Source organism: Tamandua tetradactyla, chromosome 12 (assembly GCF_023851605.1).
Source record: "Tamandua tetradactyla isolate mTamTet1 chromosome 12, mTamTet1.pri, whole genome shotgun sequence".
NCBI lineage: Eukaryota > Metazoa > Chordata > Mammalia > Pilosa > Myrmecophagidae > Tamandua > Tamandua tetradactyla.
Window position 1 is genome coordinate 62,579,003 of NC_135338.1, and position 20,394 is coordinate 62,599,396.

The 20,394-nt window shown below is 43.3% G+C and overlaps 1 long non-coding RNA gene across 1 annotated transcript in view; it reads right to left on the reverse strand.

Moving 5' to 3' along the window:
- The window catches only part of LOC143652218 (uncharacterized), a 270,851-nt gene that overhangs the window by 82,828 nt on the left and 167,629 nt on the right, over positions 1-20,394 (reverse strand). The window lies entirely within an intron of this gene.

Sequence of the window (20,394 nt, forward strand, 5' to 3'; positions counted from 1 at the left end):
CCCTGATTACCCCTTCTATTTCTTCTATATTTAATCTTTCTTTCTCCTTGGAGGTCTACTTTAGTTAACTCACTCTCAATTATTTCTAAACAGCTTTTAATTTGGGTTTTAATTTTCTTTTTTAACCTGAGTTATTTAGAAAACTGTTTTTTGATTTGCAAGTGGAGAGATTCTTTTTTAATATGGCAGAGACATTATTCATCAGCGCTGACTGCAATTCTCTTCTTTGTCCTTGCTTTGCCAATCTGCATTCTGTTCAGGGTGGCAGGATGCCCGGTGCTAAAGCATGAGTCACGGTTTGCCTAAAGCAGTCCTGGACTCCTGTTCCCACTGACAAAAACTCACTTTCCCAGCTTTCCTTACGGCCAGAGTAGCCGCAGGACCCTGTTTGGCCCCTTCTTCCTGCTTTGGCTGTGAGAATGCAGTATCTGGAATGGCTTGGAGAGTGAGTACCGGCTAAGCATTATGTCAGGTTCTGCTACTGGTCCCACCACTTATTAGTTGAATGACTTTGGGCAAGTACTGAATCTCTCACACTTCAGCCTTCCCCTCTGTAAATAAGGAATGACAGTGTTTAATGAATGAAAATAGTCAAGGGGCTTAGAATGACCTTGACAAGAAGTAAAGTCACACAAAGTGTCCCACTTTGGGATCATGAGGACAAATATCCTATGTCATGACCATGTGGAGCAGAAGGAAAGAAGGGCATGGGTCTTTGATGACATTGAGCTGCTGCATGGGGTCTAGAAACCCACCCCTAGACCTTGTCCTAAGAGCACAATAATGGCCTTGCTTGAGTACTGTTACTTGTCCCTGAATGCACTCTAACTGACATGTCTTATTATATTTTTCATTCATTCAAAAACTGGTGTCGGGTACTACTCCAGGCTCTGGGGATACAGCAGCGAACTGCAGCAACAGAACTCTGCCGATGGCAGCTGACGCTCTCTTTACACCAAGTTCTCACTGTGTTCCATTGCAGTCAGAGAATGAAGCCTAGTGAATTCTATTTTGGGGGTTTACTGAGATTATGCTCCTAACACAGTTTTTATAAATATCCCATGGGTGTTTGAAAAGAACACACACACACAACACACACAGATGCATACATGTAGCACATAAAAGTACGAGTTGTAGGTCAAGTTTCATTTTTTTACACACAGACTTCCAATTGCTCAAACACCATTTGTTGAGCAGACTTCTCTTCTCCACTGAATTGCCATATTTCTGGATTCTGCTTTCTGTTTCATCAATTATGTCTCCATCTCTTTCCCAGTATTGAACCGTCTTGACTATTGTGGCTTTAAAGTAAATCTTAAAATCAGGTGTGTAATTCTTCCAAATTTGTTCACCTTTTTAAAAATTGTTTTACCTGTTCTAATCCCCTTGCCTTTCCATATAAATTTTAGAATCATTTTGTCCACATCGCCAAAAAATTTCAGCTAGAATTTTTAATGGGATTCCTTTAACTCTATAGAGCAGTTTGGAAAGAACTGATGCCTTTTCTATGTTGAGTCTTTCCATTCCATGCTCACCATATATTCCTCCAGTTACTTAGGTCCAATTCAATTTCTTTCCACAGAGTTTTCTGTTTTGTTCTCTTTTGTCTTTTACCCTACAAATCCTGTATGCACTTGGTTAGAATTACCTTGCTATATTTTTAATATCAGGTTTAATGCATGAAATGGCTGACCACAGTTGCTGATCCAGACTCTTAAATAAAAAGCTCTTCACACTCTTTGTAGCCAACTCAATGAGAAACACCATTCTTATAAAGAAAGAGATGGCAATGTTAAAGTAATTTTTATGTGCATTTAAAAACTCACAATGGTTGGCATCAAATAATAGAAATTCTCAACTCTCTTCCTTTTCTTTCATTGATCAGCCTATTTTTAAACTTTCTTCTGAAAGTGTGAATAGATGCCAATTAAACATATTTCAAAGTAATAACGAGGCCCTAATTTGTACGCTGTGCATGTGGTGTGAGAGCAGGTACCCTGCAGGCGGAATGGGTACACCTGAGGCAAGGTTAGGAGAGGTGGCCCGCAATGTGGCACAGAAGGGACCCCTGCCCAGACTCACTTCCTCTCCCCCACCAGGCTGGGCCTCCAGTTCCCTGGCTCCAGGAAGGTCTGGAGTGTGCTGGGCAGCTGGCTGCTGTGGTTCCTCTCCCGTGGTGGGGCTGCCCTTGATTTCTTTCAGGGTGCTGTCAGGTGCAATCAGTCAGCCCAGCAGGGAGTTCAGCCCCACTTCCCCAACCACTCGCATCAGACCAGTCCCCTTGCCCACCCAGGCAACATTCTCTAAGGAAGTTGCTCTAGTTTGCTAGCTGCCAGAATGCAATATACCAGAAACGGAATGGCTTTTAAAAAGGGGAATTTAATAAGTTGCTAGTTTACAGTTCTAAGGCCGAGAAAATGTCCCAATTAAACAAGTCTATAGAAACATCCAATCTAAGGCATCCAGGGAAAAACACCTTGGTTCAAGAAGGCCAATGAAGTTCAGGGTTTCTTTTTCAAATGGAAAGGCACAAGGCAAACACAGTCAGAGTTTCTCTTTCATTTGGAAAGACACATGGTGAACACAGTCAGGGTTCCTCTCTCATCTGGAAGGGCACATGGCGAACACGGCGTCATCTGCTAGCTTTCTCTCCTGGCTACCGGTTTCATGAAGCTCCCCGGGAGGCATTTTCCTTCTTCATCTCCAAAGGTCACTGGCTGGTGGACTCTCCGCTTCGTGGCACTGCAGCATTCTCTGCTCTCTCTGAATCTCTCTCTCTAAAATGTTTCCTCTTTTATAGGACTTCAGAATTTATCAAGACCCACCCAAATGGGTGGAGACATGTCATCACCTAATCCAGCTTAACAAGCACTCTTGACTAAATCACATCATTCAGGGGGATGATCTGATTACAGTTTCAAACATACAGTATTGAATAGGGATAATTCTACCATTATGAAATGGGATTTTGATTAAAACATGGCTTTTCTAGGGAGCATACTTCCTTTCAAACCATCACAAAAGTACTATCCCATAGAAAGAGAAAGAGAGTGTGAACCGCAAATGGAAGCCATGTACATGAATTCAAGTGCTCTAGTTGCCACATTTTTTAAAAGTAAAAAGAAACAGATGAAGTTAATTTCAGCAATGTATTTCATTTATTGCTAAATTCAAGTATATTCAAAACATTTCAACATGTAGTTAATGTAAGCAAATTACTGATGAATTATTAATGAGCTATCCAGTGTGCATTTTACACATGGTTATGGATTGAGTCATTTCCTAACCCCTGGTTCTGTGGGTGTGAACTCTTGCAAAGTGTGATCTTTGGAGGTGTTAATTAGATAAGGTGCCACAAAATTGCCTCAGGGTGGGCTTTACTCCAAGATGACTGAAGTCCATCTGAGCAGAGAAAATGTGGACACAGTGAGCAGCAGGAGACAATGTCCACAGACTGAGGCAGAGGCTGCATTACGGATCACCAGCCAGCCCCTGCCAGGGAGCGGAAGACTTCACAGAATGTGGACTCCTGGCGACACCTTGATGTCAGACCTCCACTCCCAAACTGGGAGACAATATTCGTATTTAAGCCCACCAGTCTATCGTGCCTCGTCCAGCAGCCTGGGGAACTAAGACACATAAGCAGCACATCTCAATTTGAATGCTACCCTTCCATCAGAAATACTTGATCTGAATTATGATTTCATAAAATGTATAGTTGAAAAAGCAGCTTCACGTATCCAAGTTGTTTCAAATATATTTAAAAGTTTTCAGATACCTGAACTTAATTTAAGTTAAATTAAAATTTCAGTTGCTACCAGCCATACTTTAAGTGTTCAGTAATTACATGGGTTAGTGGCTACCCCTGGAGAGAAAACATAGCAAAAGAGCAGGGAAGGGAGGGCATGCAGAGGGAAGGAGAGGGGAGGGAGGGAGAGGGAAGGGGAGGGAAAAGAAAAGGCAAATATAATTGAAATGTCTAAAATGAAAGCAAAAGATGTGGCACAACCAGAACTCACATTCTGTAGGGGTGGGAGTGTAAATTAGTGCAAGCTTTTTGGTCGTACCTATCTATTCAAGCTGAACATAAGTCTTTTGATTTAGCAGTTCATTCCTAAGTGTATAGTCAAGCAGAACTGCTCAGGGACGTTCAACAAAAAGCACCAACTCAAATGTTCCCAGCAGCGCTCTTTGTAATAGTAACCTCAAACTAGAAACTACCCAAAAAGTCCATCATCAGTAGAACAAGTAAACTGTGGTACATGCCTACAATGGGTTACAATATCACAATGAGAACAAACAACCCAAAACTATGCACAAGATTATGGCTATATCTCACAAATATAAATGTTGAACAAAAGAAGCCAGATATAGAAAGAGACATATTGTTTGAGTCCATTTACATAAAGTTCAAGAACAGGCGAAGTACCAGAAACTGGTGAGCTGTGTTCAGTAACCTTGATTCTTGAAGGCGATGGTATAAAGTCTAGCTTTTACAATGTGACTGTGGGATTGTGAAAACCTTGCGTCTGTTGCTCCTTTTATCCAGGGTATGGAGAGATGAGTAAAAAAATAAGGATAAAGAATAAATAAATAATAGGAAGACAAAGGGTAAAATAAATTTGGTAGATGGAAATGCTAGTGATCAATGAGAGGGAGGGGTAAAGAATATGGTATGTATGAGGTTTTCTTTTTATTTTTTTTTCTGGAGTGATGCAAATGCTCTAAAAAAATCAGCATGGTGATGAATATACAACTATGTGATGGTATTTGTGAGCCACTAATTGCATACCATGTATGGAATGTATGTGTGTGAGGATTTACCAATAAAAATATTTTTTAAAAAAGAATACGTGAAGCTTATCTGTTTGGATAGAAATTGGGCTACTGGCTTACCTCGCAGTAAGGAGGTAATGTCTAGAAGAGGGAATTTCTGAGGTTATGTAATGTTCTGATTTTTTAATCTGGGTGCTGGTATACTTAGGTTTGCAGTCTCTGAAAATGCATGAAGCTATACCCTTACATGCAGTTTTCAGAGTGTATATTAGAGATCAATGAAAAGTTTAGAAAAGAGAAAGAGAAAAGCAGCACTCCTTTGGGAGAAAAAAAGTCCTCCATCGGAAGAATAAAATCACCTCCATTTTTGCAAATAGGTGTTTACCCTGCCTGCCTGCTTCCAAACCAACACGTTAAAGCCAGGTTCACCAGTTGTCACTTCCCACATATCCTCAGTTCCAGCTCAACTGACAGGACATGCTCCTCACGAGTTAAATCTTGCTTGTGAAATAAGCCCCCCCCCCCGCCCCCAACTAAACTAAACAGCATTTCAGCCTCCAGAGGGTAAGGCACAGAAAGGATAGTCTTAGGCATTCTGCGTAAAATGCTGTGTTGTTTCCCACTGAAAGCAATCTCCCCACAAGAGGGTGGGTGCCACGAGCGCCCAGCTTCTGTTGAAACCAGCCATCTCGAGGCACCTGCTAATGCAATGTGTAGCTAAGGCAGGCTGTGCACACCACAGCGGTTGTCAGGGAACCAGCCACGAGGTGCTTAATGTATATGCTTGTCTGCAGGACTGACATTCCATGTAATTTCGAGAGCAACCCAGAGCCACTCCACACTCCTACTGGGGAGCAGAAAATCTTCTTTCTTCTTTAAGAAGGTAGAAAATTGCTCCATTCTCACAGGGGAAAGCCACAGGGGTTGACGCTCTCAAAGACACAGAACTACCTTGCGGCCAGGAGTCATTTTTGCTTCTCTCTCTATCTCTTTCTATTTTTTTTTTTCCCTAGCTTTTAAGGCTCAGAGTAGGATGCTAGAAAGCCAAGCTGTTTCCTTGTTATCAGCAGGGATTAGAAAAGAAAAAACTCCCACTCTCAAAGGAAGAAGATTGCTTCAACCCTGAGACTGACAAGTCTGCCCCAGGAAGACATCAGAATTTGGATTGTAGAGTAACATGAGACTAGGGAAAGAGTGGCTCAAAGGAGCAAGAATTAGTAAATTATGCAGATTATCTAGATAAAAACTTTCTTCAAAAGTCATGCTATAGGGCTATCACTTTTGAACCATGATGTTAACTAATAATACTTAGTTATTTTAATAAATTCATATTTAAAGGAGACTATCTAATATCATCACTAGAACCACAAGACTGATTCAATGTGGACATGCTATTCAAGATAAAGGACCACAGTTTAGGCACTTTTATCATTTTCTAGCATCATACCTTATCTGTAGTGAATAGTTCATCAAATTGAAAGAGTCTTAAATACTAAAATTGTCCCCAGAAGCCTACAAAATATGGATGGCACCCTGATATCCCAGCTATATCATTAAAAATCCAAGAGCAAGACCATCGTCCTCTCCACCACACTGCAGGGGTGCAAGGATGCAGGCGTGCAGATGCACACATGCTCACACACATGCACTCATGCTTGCATACATGCATGCCCACACACATGCACACTCACATGCATGCACACACACACGCACACACCCACATGCACATGACATGCCAGCAGGGAATTGTTGTTTAGTTCTAATTAGGTTTATTCGAGATTAGGTTGGGGTCCAAGGCCACCTATATCTGACTTCCTGGAGCCAGCCTTCCATCCAGAAGACGAGCCTAAAACTGCCTGCGTTATCTGTGGAAACTGGAAGGGACCTCAGCTATTATTTTATAGGGTGCCATTTTATGGGAAGTCTGGCCACTGCCAGAAGGAAGGATTCTTCCCTATAGTCTTCAGAGGGGGCAAGGCCATATCAGCACCTTGATTTCAGACTTCTGGTCTCCAGAACTGCAAAAGAATGAATTTCTGTTGTTCAGGCCATCTGGTTAGTGGCACTTCATTACAGCAGCCTCAGGAAATAGGCAAGGACCAAGTGGCAGCCCAAACTTAACCTCTCTAATTCCAAACCAGTGCTTTTTCAAGCACAGCCCCTGCCTATGTACCTTCGCTCCTTAGGAAATCCTCTCCTGGGTGAAGTCAAAGTCCACCTTTAGAAACACTCCATGTGATCCCATTAGCTCTGGATTCCCTGTTCCTTGTAGGGGCACACCTCAGACAGTCCTGTTAGAGGGCAGCAATGGATGGGGACTGCGGAGGGTCTGACCCAGGGCCCCCATGAACCCTCTGATGGAGCCAGCCTCAAGGAAGACCCACTCCTCCTTCTCTCACCATCCAAATGATCTAAACCTTCCAGGGTCTGCAGTCCAAGGGCTGCCAAGTAGCTCTGGCTTTCTTGGTTCCAATAAGAGATAAATTTCCTGGAAAAGACCCATTATCGAAAAATAAACATTCTCTAGGTCGGTCAACATGGGGTTTGACTCAATGACTTCTCCAGCACTTTCCATCTTCTGCAACACTAAGGAAGAGCCCGCTCTCAAAGGACCTCAGCCCAAGCAAGTACGGGATGGGGGCATCTCGGGGAAGCAGCATGTGTGAGCAGAGCCAAGGAGAAGAGGGGACCACATTTGTCCACAGCCAGAGAGTGTGCTAGTGCCATCCTTGGAACCACAGAGAACAAATCTGCTTCCTTTCTACTATTCAGCCCTGGAGGGTAATACCAACAAGTCTGCTCTGCAAAGGCTTCTTGTCACTCAGCTCAATTCAGAAAGACATTGGAAAAAGCACGGGTTTGATGTAGACCAAAGGCCATCCCTCAGCTGGGTCCCTACTGCCTCGGATACATACCATGATTGCACCCCCTGAAGTAGGGGGTCCTTCATCTCTAAGACAGGGGAGATGCCTGCCTCACAGGATTGCCCTAAGGAACAAATGAGATGTGGAAGCACCTGCTCAAGTGAATTACAATGGGAGGTTTAACTGTGTTCATCAAAGGGCAGGTGGCCTTTCCCTCGTTCTCAGGTTGCTCTTCCATTCTTCCCAGCTGGGAGACAGCACCTCTCCCCACAGGTATAAACATCCTTTTCCCTGCTCCCTGCCATTGTCAGTGACCTTCAGAAAGCCATTCAGAAGCAATATAAGTGTTGAGGTGCCATAAATGGAAAGATTCAGTGGCCTGTCCTTTTGCCCCCTTTTCTAGAACCTACATTTCTCTTTGACATATTCGTAATGGAGCAGGGCTTCAAGAAAGAAGTTATATGCAAGAATGTTCATATTTGACTGTACACATTGAAAATTTATTTACTTGATTTATTTTTACATTCCACCTTGTTCCAAAAAGGAGTTGAGGGGGTACATATGGTGAATAAAATCCATTTCAATTTGATGGTTTTCTACCTCATAGTTAGTGGGAAGGGCCTGAGTAATTGGAAAATACCAATAACACTAAACTCCCATTGGACAACCAAAGCTGGAATCTTAAACCAGCTGTGCCCCTTTTCAAAGGCATTGTCATGGGTTACAATGCGCCCAGTCAAAAGATATCTTCAAGTCCTAACCCCCAGTACCTGTGAACATGACCTTGTTTGGAAATAAGGTTGTTGTAGGTGTAATAAACTTAAGATGAGGTCATAGTGCATTAGGATGGACCCTAAATCCAATGATGGGTCTTTATAAGGAGGCCATCTGAAGACATGCACACACAAAGGACCACAGAGACAGAGATTGGAGTGATATGTCTATAAGTCAAGAGATGGTGATGATGATTGTGGTAATGATGATGGTGATGGTGGCCATAATGCTGCTGCTGTTGCTGATGGCAATGATGGTGATTATGATAGTGGAGTTGATGGTGATGGAGGTGAGGATGGTGATGATGATGGTGATGGTAGTTGCGATCACTATGAGGGAGATGATGGTAGTAATGACAATGGTGATGCTGATGGTGATGCTGATGGTGGCGATGATGGTAGTGATGATGTAAAAAGCACATCTTATGGATCAATACTTTTCAAAAGAAGAAAATGAAAGGAGACCAAAGGAGAGAAAGAAGGAAGGGAGAAAACCAGCATGGAAAATGGAAAGAGGGTATTGGCGCAAGAAGAGAATGAAAAGTGGGACCACATAGATCTACAATGCCAAAAGCAATGCCATTCCTATACTGTCAACAAATTAATTCCCGGGAAGAGCTTTCACCCATATTTTCAAAATTGTCAGTTATTTCAGAGAGCTCTCTTTTCCCTTTGACCTTAGGCAGTAAAGAAAAATGGGATCCACAAGAGGGGATGGATGTAATTTGGGAAAGGTCACGTGGCAAGTGAGGTGTCCTGATCCCACATGTGAATGTGCCAGAACACTTTCCAGGTGCCATTCCATTAGAGTGGCAAAGGACCACAGACAATCGTGTGGAAGAGGCAGCCTTCCCCAGGACTGCAAACCAGAGTACATCATAATGCCTTGTAATTAAGATTCCTGGGAATAAATAATACAGGACTGATGGGTGTTTCATGAAAAATCTACCTTCAAAGTGTTCAGGTTTGCATGGGCACAAACGTGGTACTAATTGATGGCTCCTATTGGGTTAGAAAGAAAAGAATTAATCAAACTACACAAAGCATGTCCTGTCCAATTATGAGACTAAGTATGGATGGCCTGACCTGTAATCTATAGAGCAAAATTAAGATTTTTCAAAAATCACCAGGAGGTGGGGGAGGATAACTTGCCAGCAGCTCCAGCCTTCAAAGTCCCTGGAGTGGTGACAACAAAATCACAGCTCTGGAAAGGAACGTAGCTAACTCTGAGAAGACCTTGTACAACCTTTCTGTCCTTTTTTTTTTTTTTTTTAGAGGGGGTGGAAATGCTGATTCTTTGCTCTAAATATCCAGATACATATCACCCAAAGTCATTTCTTTGCTATTGGACTCTAGTGCACCAGGAAATTATTTCTTTCTAAACAAACTGGAACCTCCAACAGCTGCAGAACGTGTTAGTTGCATTTTGCCAAAACTGAGGAGGGAACGTTTCAGGGTGGGGAAAGGGGCGGGAGGCACTCCTGTGAACCACTTGTTGTCATGATGGAAAACACATCCGTGCTCATTCCTTGCTGGAGCTGAACTCTTCAAGTGGAGCAGACCATCCAGGTTCCAGGGTGAGAGCCAACTGACAACAACTAAAGGCTGTTTAGTCCATTCTTCCATCCCCGAACTTGGGGAGCTGTATCTCATCCCTCAGGAAAGAACTGGCTAGATACATCACACCTCAGCTTGTTCAACCATCCAGGACCTTCAGCCTCAGGTCAGGCAAGGGCCATGGTTCTTCCTGCAAAGCTCTGCAGATATAGGCCTTCGCCCCCATGGGAACAAATGAGCCAGGAGAACCTGCAGGGAGCAGCTAGCTCTTCTTTCCTTCCCTTTTAAAATCAACACCCGTCTCCAGATTTGCTTTTGGCAAACATTGCTTAACTGCTGCTGTTTTCCCTGAAGTCACTGAAGAGAGAGTTAGATAATGAGCTGGCGTGCTCTTTTGAAATGTTTACTGTGTTCCTTAAAGGAAGGGACATGCTGGTTCCTCAACTAATTTGGGGTTGCTAGATCTTTTCTATCTTTTTGGAGATCTCCGAAGTAAACATAAGGACTTCAGTATAATTAAGCAGTATCAAAGAGTCAAATAAACAATCACAGGGCTTTCTAAAGGATGAACCATTGCAGTCCCATCAATAGATATTTTTTCTCGATTCTCCCAACAGAAAGGCAAGTGAGATGTAGAAGAATTAAGATAATACATCATCGCACACCCCAAAGATTTGGGAAAAAAAGACTGGGTCTCTTTCTTCGAGTTCAAGGAAACCTAGAACATGAAAAGATGGTGATGGATAACATACAGAACTGATTCAGGAGTTCCCAAAAAAAAAGAAAAGAAAGGAAAAAAAAGAAACTCCCAAAGGCAAACTGGTTTTGGTCATGGAGTTTATGTTTGAAAAATTCCTGAGCCTCAAGTTGGCATATTTTACAGTCTTATTCTTCAGAAATTAAAACTCAAAGCTTCCTGTTGTGTATAATTTCTGTGAGAATACTAATAAATTCATCCACATAAACCCTAAATTCCCACTTTCAAAATGAAGATTTCAGGTTAGGATGACATTTATATAAATTTCAGTTGGTATTTTGGTTGCAAGTTTTCTTTTTCCCCTCAGGAGTTCACAGACATTTATAACCATCCTGATTAGTGCTTGTGATAACCCTGCGGGGTGGCAAATTCTATTAGCTCCCTTTTACAATCGGGAATAGAAAATCTTAGAACAGCCAAATGGTTTGGCAAAAGCCATATGGTGTGTCGCTGGTGATGCTTTGAGAAGAAAACAGGTTTCCCAGCACTCTCCCGTCCTCAGCTCTAGGTCCAGTTTGCTTGTAGGATGATTTTTAAAAATGTTCAGTCGTGTCGGACTACTTGGGATCTTGCCCTCGAGTTGGGCCTGCTGGGTCAGCACGACCTGCACCCTGAGCCATCCCAGCGCATTTGCCGGAAAGGACAGATCCCCCTGCACAACCCCAGCAGTCTGCAGGGTTGAGTCCAGAAAGCAAAGCTCGGGAATCCTGAACAAATGACGCAGCAACCTCACACGTCATTCCCCGCGGCCCCTCTCCTCCGGGGCGCACTCATAGGCTCACAGTGTGAGATGTGACAACTTCCTTCACTCCCAGAGTCCAAACAAGCAGCAGAGAAGGAAGAGCAGGCGAGAAGAAACGGGCCTGCTGGCTGGGGCAGATGGTGGATTGTGAACAGATGCCAGGGACAATGAAGACACTCCTTTACTCCTCGCCAGCAGCGCCGGCTCTTCAGGAGAAGGTCCCCCAGGCTGCGGGGAAGGGTGATGGGCAGGGGGCCGTGGGCTCCTGGCCATGTGACCACTGCAAGCTACTTAAAAGACCTTGACGTGGCTAAACTCACACCATTGAGTTTACATGTGGAGGAGTCGCAGGGACACCATGGCCAAATATTGCCGATGCGGGGAGACATTCGCCGTGGGTCCTGCCGCCTCCAGCTCACCACTGCCTCTGCGAGCCGGCCACGTGGCCTTGCCTTCCAGTCTTGCTTGCACCAATCGCCCGCTGTTTCCCTCATGGCCACTAGTGTTAGGCTGTTCCAGGGTCTCCTAGGAGCTAAGCCATCTGCCAGGTAGACCCTCCCCACCTTTTAACCCCCCCCCCCCCGACCCCATCTGTTGGAAGACAGCCTCCTCTGGGCAGCCTGTCTTCCTCAAATTCATCTCCAGTGCTCCTGTTTCCTGCTTTCTCCGCCCCCTCCCACGTCTCTCCCAGAGGGCCCATGACAACTGGACTGAAACTGTCCATCATCCTGCACCAGCCCTGACCAGCACTCGAGGGTCAGAGCCATCGGGAGTGAAGGGTGGGCTTGCTCCTGTCGGCTGCTGCCCACCCAGTACTCACATGGCACGGCCCACATAGGGCTGCTCAATAAATATTTAAGAAATTAATAAAGTTGTTCATCTTGGTCCAAGGAAACAAATGCACAAATAGGGTGTATGGGGGAGGGACAGTGGGGGCAGGGAGAGCTTATGGACCCCCCCACGTGGCAACAATGGATACCCAGCCAGGACGTGCCCTCTTCCCTCCACGCTCTGTTTCTAGGATCTTGGTCTTCCAACTCCCAGCCCTGCCTCTTCCTGCCACCCTACTGACCCCACCCTGATGCTGAAGGGGAGAGGAGAAGGTTGCTGCAAAGGCCCTAGCCATTGTCCTCTGAGTGGGAATGGCCTGTTCCCTCCTGACATTGCCCTCTGAAACCCACAGAAAGTCCCTAAATTGTCAGTCCTTTCTGTGCTGGGAAATGATGGATTCGTTTGTTTGTTTATTTCAATATTCAGATGTTTTTCACGGTACATTTTCTCCATGGAATTTTACAGGTTTGCCAGTTTAGGAGGACTAAATTAGGTTTAATTGTACTTTTTCTGTGCCTCAAAATACACATGAGATTAGAAATCTGAGCTTATGAGTGTATTTTACAAAACAGGATTGCTTGCTTCACTATGAATAAAGATGCTATCAAGATGAGTATTATTGTTTTAAGTATTTTTTGTTTGTTTGATTGTTTGCATGGGCAGGCACCGGGAATCAAACCTGGGTCTCCGGCCAAGCAAGCGAGTACTCTGCCACTGAGTCACCGAGGCACCGCCTTATTGTTTTAAGTTTTTTTTATTCAACCCAAATCCCATGTCCCCTAAAGGGAACCACCTGGAAATATCATTCGAACTAAAGGTGTATCTGCTCTTCGCCGCTCCCAGCTGCTTTGTTTCATGTGTCCAGTGGCCTTTCTCAAAAGCAAAGAAAATCTCTAAGGAAGCAATTGCTCAGAGATGTCAATGTGCTAGAATATCACACCCGATCTTCCTGAGCAGTAAGAATGAGTCCAGAAATGAAGCTCTAGGAAAATGGGGTCTGAAAGAATGAGAAAGTTCCTTCTGAAAGAAGGAAGGAAAGTTAGGGGTCAGGTGTGGTGGGGGAGAGAGAGGAAGACAGGAGCTTGTGTCTCAAGTGGAAGTGACTCAGTCCTGGGGGTAGGTGAGGGCCTGGGCTCAGCCCGGGGGTCAGAGCAGCTCTGGACCTAAAACCACACTACCCTGCACTGCTTAACTTATTCAAAGCCATCAGCTGCGACATGTAAAGACTTAGCCCATTTAGATAATCATAACACACTTATAACTCACATTTACTCAAATGTTTTTAATTTTTATGACAAATGGCACATCGCTCTTTGCCAATTACCCAGAGGGAGACACAAATCTGAGAACAGAAGAAGCCATTAGCACTCCAGCGAAAAACAAATGGAAGTCTTCTGTTTTCTTGACTTCGTGTTTTCTACAGTGTCAAGTGGGTACGGAGTTGTCATTTTCATCAAGGAAGCCAAGGAGGAAAAGGGCAAAGGGAAATCCAACACTCATCGTACACATTTTTAGCAGCATCCTTCTTTTCTGACTTAACAATATGAAATCTCAAACTTGTTCAGAAATTCATTTTGTCACCTTCACAGATTCTAGAAATGGAAGGTCTGCCCAGATTGAGATGAGCTCCTCTCCCCTTCCGCAAGTTGGTCTATTTTTGTACTGTATGTGAATTTCCAAACATGGGTCAGATTTCCTACACCTGCTTCAGAAGAGGGAGCCCTCGGAGGTGAGGAGCCAGTCTCCTGGACCAGGGCCTGCGGCCTCGGACTACGTGGAAGGTGGTTCACAGATTCCACCCCCACCCGTCCCCATCTCACCAACCTGGTGTCTTCATCGATCTCCCAGAGCTCTTCGCCTCAAATCGTCCCTCTTTCCTGCCACAGTCAGTGTGAATTTTCAAACACACAAGTCAGACCAAATTGGTGTCTCCTTCAAATCCACCCGACGGTCCCAGGGTAAAGGTCAGATTCCCGAGTTTCACACCGAAGGCCCTGGGAAGCCCCTGGAAACATTCCCAGCCTCATTGGCCACCCTTCCCCTTCTACCTCCACTGCTCCAACCACATTGAACCACACTCACCTTGCAAAGCTGCCCATTGTTCGGCCCACCCTGCCTGCCAACCCTCTCGAGTTCTGCTGCCAGTTGGGCCCTGCACCAGGTGCTGGGCTGAGCTCCTATTGTCCTGCCTCTTGGGGTGCCCTCACCAACCCCTCCTTGACCCCCTTGGCTGAGAGACCACTCTTTCACGCTGGCAGAAGAAAGTTTACAAATTACACCTGAAGTTCTGCTTCAGACCGTGAGGCAGATGTAAGGAATGGATTTAGCCTCCTACATCGAACAACAAAAAAAACAGACACACATGAAAAAAGACAAAATGACAGTTTTCAGGACAAAAGCAATACAGGAGAGTGGTTCTTGAGAGAAGAGAGACAAATGAGGTGAACCCTATGATTGCCCCAGTTTACAGTCTAGAAATAATCTTTAGACTGCATTGTACGGAGGAGCAAACTAAGGAGAGCCCGGCGTTCTCCCTAAAGTGAGGAGACAAAGCTGAGAATCCAGTGAGGCCAAGGAGGCTAGGGCTGTAGGCGGAAAACTGGAGAGGAGGAGACATAGGATAGGAGAAGGTTGCGTGGAGAGAGAACTCTGGAGATTGGCAGAAGGGTCCCCCAGACACTTCAGCTAAGTATTCATAGCACACGCAGGTGAGCAAACTCCCCGAGACTGGGAAAGAAATAAATCAGACAATCCTTGAAGCTCAGAGGGCCAGGGATAGATAATGTTCCCATCAACCAAAGCAGAAACACCTTATAAAACACAAGACATTGGGTCGAGTACCCAGGAAGGTGTTGCCTCAGGAGTGGGGCAATATTAGTCCTAGATAAAGCCATTCTGTTCTCACCTAACAAAACTTAAAAGCAACTCTCAAAAGGATCAGGCTGCTTCAAGTAACATAATGGCTTCTAAGAACAAAGCACAGCAATATATAAAGGAATACAAAATATACAAAATATCTAGAACTCAACAAGATAAAACTTCACATTCTGGCATGCAATCAAAGATTATCAAGAATACAGAGTCACAGGAAAATATGACCCATAATCAGGAAAAAAATCAATCGATAGAAGCAGACCCTAAAATGATACAGATGATAGAGTTAGTAGACAAAGATGTTAAAACAGTTGTTCTAGTTTGCTAGCTGCCGGAATGCAATATGCCAGAAGTGGAATGGCTTTTAAAAAGGGAATTGAATAAGTTGCTAGTTTACAGTTCTAAGGCCGAGAAAATGTCCCAATTAAAACAGGTCTATAGAAATGTCCAATTTAAGGCATCCAGAGAAAGATATCTTGGCTCAAGAAGGCCGATGAAGTTCAATGTTTCTCTCTCGGCTGGAGGGCACATGGCAAACAGGGAGGCATCTGCTATCTTTCTCATGGCTATACAAATAGGACTCTCTCCAAAATGTTTCCTCTTTTAAAGGATTCCAGTAAGCAACTCTACCTTCAATGGGTGGAGACACACCACCATGGAAATCACCTAATCAAAAGTTACCACCCACAATTGGGTGGGTCACATCTCCATGGGAACAATCAAAATGCTCCCACCCAGCAATATTGAATGAGGATTAAAGGACATGGCTTTCTTGGGTCTACCACAGATTCAAACTGGCACATTCCACCCTTTGGACCCCAAAAAGACACGCCCTTTCCAAATGCAAAATACATTCATTCCATAACAATATCAGAAAGCCTTAAACCATTTCAGTAACAATACATTTAAATACAAAGTTAGAAACAGTATAAAATCTCATCAAGTCAGTTACAGGCATGGTCTGTCCTGAGGCAAAATTCTCCTCTGGCTCTGGACCTGTAAAACTCAGAACATGTTATTTACTGCCAACATATAAAAGAGGAACATCCAAAGGATACATATACCCATTTCCATAGGGAGGAAGGAACACAGGGGTCACCGGACCCATACAGTTTCGAAAACCAGAAGGGCAAAGTCCATTAGATTTCGAAGTCTGAGAATCATTTATCCTTGGGACTTTAGAAAGTGGCAGTCCCACCCTTTCCAAAGGCCTAGGCAGAGGCCTGCCTCTCTCCAAACGCAACCTTGGGGGACACTGGGGAGACCACCTTTTTCTAGGCTCCACCTTCTCCAAGCACTGGGGCTGCACCGGGGCTCTCTGCCATCTCCGAGGCACACACTCAACCCCTCCATGTGGTGGCAGCCAGGCTCTCCCCAAACCCCAAGGAACGTGCTTCACCCTCTCCAAGGCCTGAGGTGGCATGACGCTTCCACTACAACCAGGTGGAAGGCCCATCCTCTGCCTTCGGGGCAAACTCATCCTCTCCACGTGCTTGGGTGGGTTCGCTCTCCTGGCCCAAGGCTTCTTGACTTCAGACCTCAGCCTCAATGTTTTTACCTCTGAAGTTATATTTCCTCCAATGTGTCCCTTCTCTGAACCCCTCAGTCCAGACTGGCAGCGGTTCTGTCTATACAGGTCCCACAGCACTCCCGTTGGCTTTCTATGTAGTAGCCTCAGATCATGCCCATCAGACATAAGGAGTTTCCACAAATCCTTCCTGGGTAACTCCATGTCTGATCCTGGCTTTCTCTGAAATGGCTGACTGGTTCCACATCTGATTAAATCCTCACATAGGGCAGTATTCTCTGCAGTTTCCCTTTCTGGAGGCCCAGAATTTTCCAGGACATCAATTTCTAGTTTCTTTGTACTCAAGAGTTCAGTTTTCAGCTTATCTCTCTCCTGTCGCATTTCACTATAAACTGTGAGGAGAGACCAGGCTGCACTTTCGACATTTAATTTGGCGATCTCTTCTGATAAATACTCAAGTTCATGGCTTTTAAAATCTGCCTTCCAGCCAAAGCCACTAGTCAATTTTGCCAGACTATCTGCCATTTTAAAACAAGGCTCATCTCCCTTCCAGTCCGAAATAATACATGCCTCATTTCTATCTAGAGTTTCGTCACAGTTAGCTTATGAATCCACATTTCTACTGACAGTCTCTTCAAAGCATTTTAGGTTTTCTCTATCAAGCTCCTCACAACTCCTCCAGAGTCTTCTCCTTAACCATTTATAAAACCATTCCAACATGTTTGGTATTTGCAAACCACAGCAGCACCCCACTCTCGGTACCAAAATTTGTTCTAGTTTGCTAGCTGCTGGAATGCAATATATCAGAAATGGAATGGCTTTTAAAAAGGGGAATTTAATAAGTTGCTAGTTTACAGTTCTAAGGCTGAAAAAATATCCCAATTAAGACAAGTCTATAGAAATGTCCTATCAAAGGTATCCAAAGAAAGATACCTTGGTTCAAGAAGGCCAGTGAAGTTCAGGGTCTCTCTCTCTCAAGTGAGAAGGCACATGGCGAACACAGTCAGGGCTTCTCTTTCATCTGGGAGGGCACATGGCGAACATGGTGTCATCTGTCAACTTTCTCTCCTGGCTTCCTGTTTCATGAAGCTCCCCAGGAGACATTTTCCTTCTTCATCTCCAAAGGTCGCTGGGTGGTAGACTCTGCTTCATGGTGTTACTGCATTCTCTGCTCTCTCCGAATCTCTCATTCTCCAAAATGTTTCCTCTTTTATAGAACTTCAGAAAGTAATCAAGACCCACCCAAATGGATGGAGACACACCTCTACCTAATCCAGTTTAACAACCACTGTTACAACCGCTGTTGGTTAAATCACATCTCCAGGGAGATGATCTAATTACAGTTTCCAAAATACAGCACTGAATAGGGTTTAGAAGAAACAGCTGCCTTTACAAAATGGGATTAGGATTAAAACATGGCTTTTCTAGGGTACATACATCATTTCAAACCATCACAACAGTTATTACAACTGCATTTTGAATGTTGAAAGGGTAGAGAAGAACATAAGAATGCTGAGGACAAACATTACAGATATATTTTAAAAAATACTTTTTATTTCTTTTTCTGGAGTGATGCAAATGTTCTAAAAATGATCATGGTTTTGAATATACAACTGCATAAGGATATTATGAGCCACTGATTGTAGACCACATATGGAATGTTTGTATGCTAAGAACGTATGTGCATGTATGTTGTTTTATCAATAAAAATTTTAAAAAACAAGAAAGAAAAGAAGTTGCTCAGCACAGCCCAGCACAACGAAGCTCAGAAGTCAGAGCTTACTCAGATCCAGATGTTTGGAGATACAAAACGGAACTGCCTGGGGGAAAGCCATTTGAACCAAGAGGCTAGGAGGGAAGGCCAGCAGACGTTGTCCTGTGCCTTTCCCCTGTAACAAAGAAAATCAAATGAAAGTTACCTGCCTTTCCTCTGAAGTACTGAAAATTTGTAACTAAATAAATCCCCTTTATAAAAGCCAGTCCATTTCTGGTATATTGCAGTCTGGCCGCATCAGCAAACTAAAACTGATGGTATGAGTCCTAGAGGGGTGAGAGTGTGAAGAAAAGAGTACTCAGGTCACAGGATTTGTGTGAATATCAAAAGAAAGAATGTACGTGAAAGTGCTTGGTAAACCACAAAGTCCCAGGCAAGTGTTAGTTATTATTATTAATCCCAGAAGTCCCCCTGAAGAAATAGGTGTCAAACTAGTTTTTTGGAATGATATAGGATTGTATTTTATTGCAGATAACAAATTCAACTCCAAATAGCTTAACTAAACAGGGATTTATTTTCTCAAATAACAAAAAGACAAAAGGTAGGAATATCAGGGATTACGTGGTGACTCTTTAATGCCATCAAGGTCTCAGGACCCCCCATTCTGTCCCATCATCTTTGTATATGGTTTTCATCGTCATGATCCCTTAGAGATTACAAGGCGGCTGCTCTCTCATCATTTCATGTCTATAATCCAGGTAGGTATAAGAAATTAGAAGGGACCAGGAAAAGAGTGTAACAACTCTTACAATGTTACCAGAAATCCCTAGAAGACTTTGGCAAGAACTAGATGCAAAGGAGGCTAAGACATACTTAAGATAGTTCAAGGAAATGCTTTTTAGCCAAGGAACTTGCCCTTTCAAATAAAATCAGATTTGCTTTAATAGAGCAGAAAGGAGAGTGAATATTGGATAGGAAGCTAGCAGGGTCTATCATAAGGGATATGGATGATAAGGCACATGAGAAAACAAACAAAAGTAATAGTTTAATGACAGCTAAAATTTATATGTATTTCAAGATTTACAAATATTTATGTATTTAGCATCTAATTTGATCCTAATAATTTCCCTGGATAATAACCTTTGGTATGATCCCCAGTTATAAACAATTTGTGATCACTATACCAGCCAAGAAATAGTCATGGTTATCCTATTTGAGTTTTATTATGTAGGTAAAAATACATAGTGGGGATTATAAACAGGAAAGCACATGCAACCTCACCGTATTTGAACTATGTTTCTGACAGAATGAATGATCTCCATTAATAATTTCTCAACCGGCCTAACACTTTAAGAGGACTTCTTCAATTAAAAACAATTAACCAGAACACATATACACAGATGTTTCCAACACATAAGGAGTCTCAGCTGTAGAAATAGATTATTTATTGAGGTGTGTGGAAGGAGGAATGGTTTATTCTAATTTTTCTGCCTTTTCTACAAAAGAGAAAAACAAAGCACTTTGTAAGAAATAGCAATATTACTAATGTTTTTAGGCCTAAATGTTCCGAGGATAAAAAAATAAAAAAATAAAAATAAATAGGAGGTACAAATTAAACTGGTAGAGACAAAAAAGACACTAAAGGTCAAGATTTCATTGCACTTGAAGACGTAGAAATGGAAGTCAACCAAAAGAAAGAGGGAGTAAAAAGACAGGGGAAAACTGAACAGAGCAGTGGGACAAATTCAAGCAGACAAAAAACATGTAGTCAGAGTCCATGAAGGAGAAGCAGGGTGGGGGTGGAGACAAGAATATTTGAAAAAAATATATGGTTGAAAAATTTCCAAATTTGATGTAAACTATAAACCCATGGGTACAAGAAGCTCAACAACTTCTAAGTGCAAGAAATATGAAGAAAATGACACTAAGGCACATCAGAATAAAATTGCCCCAAACCAGTGATAAAGACAAAATTTTA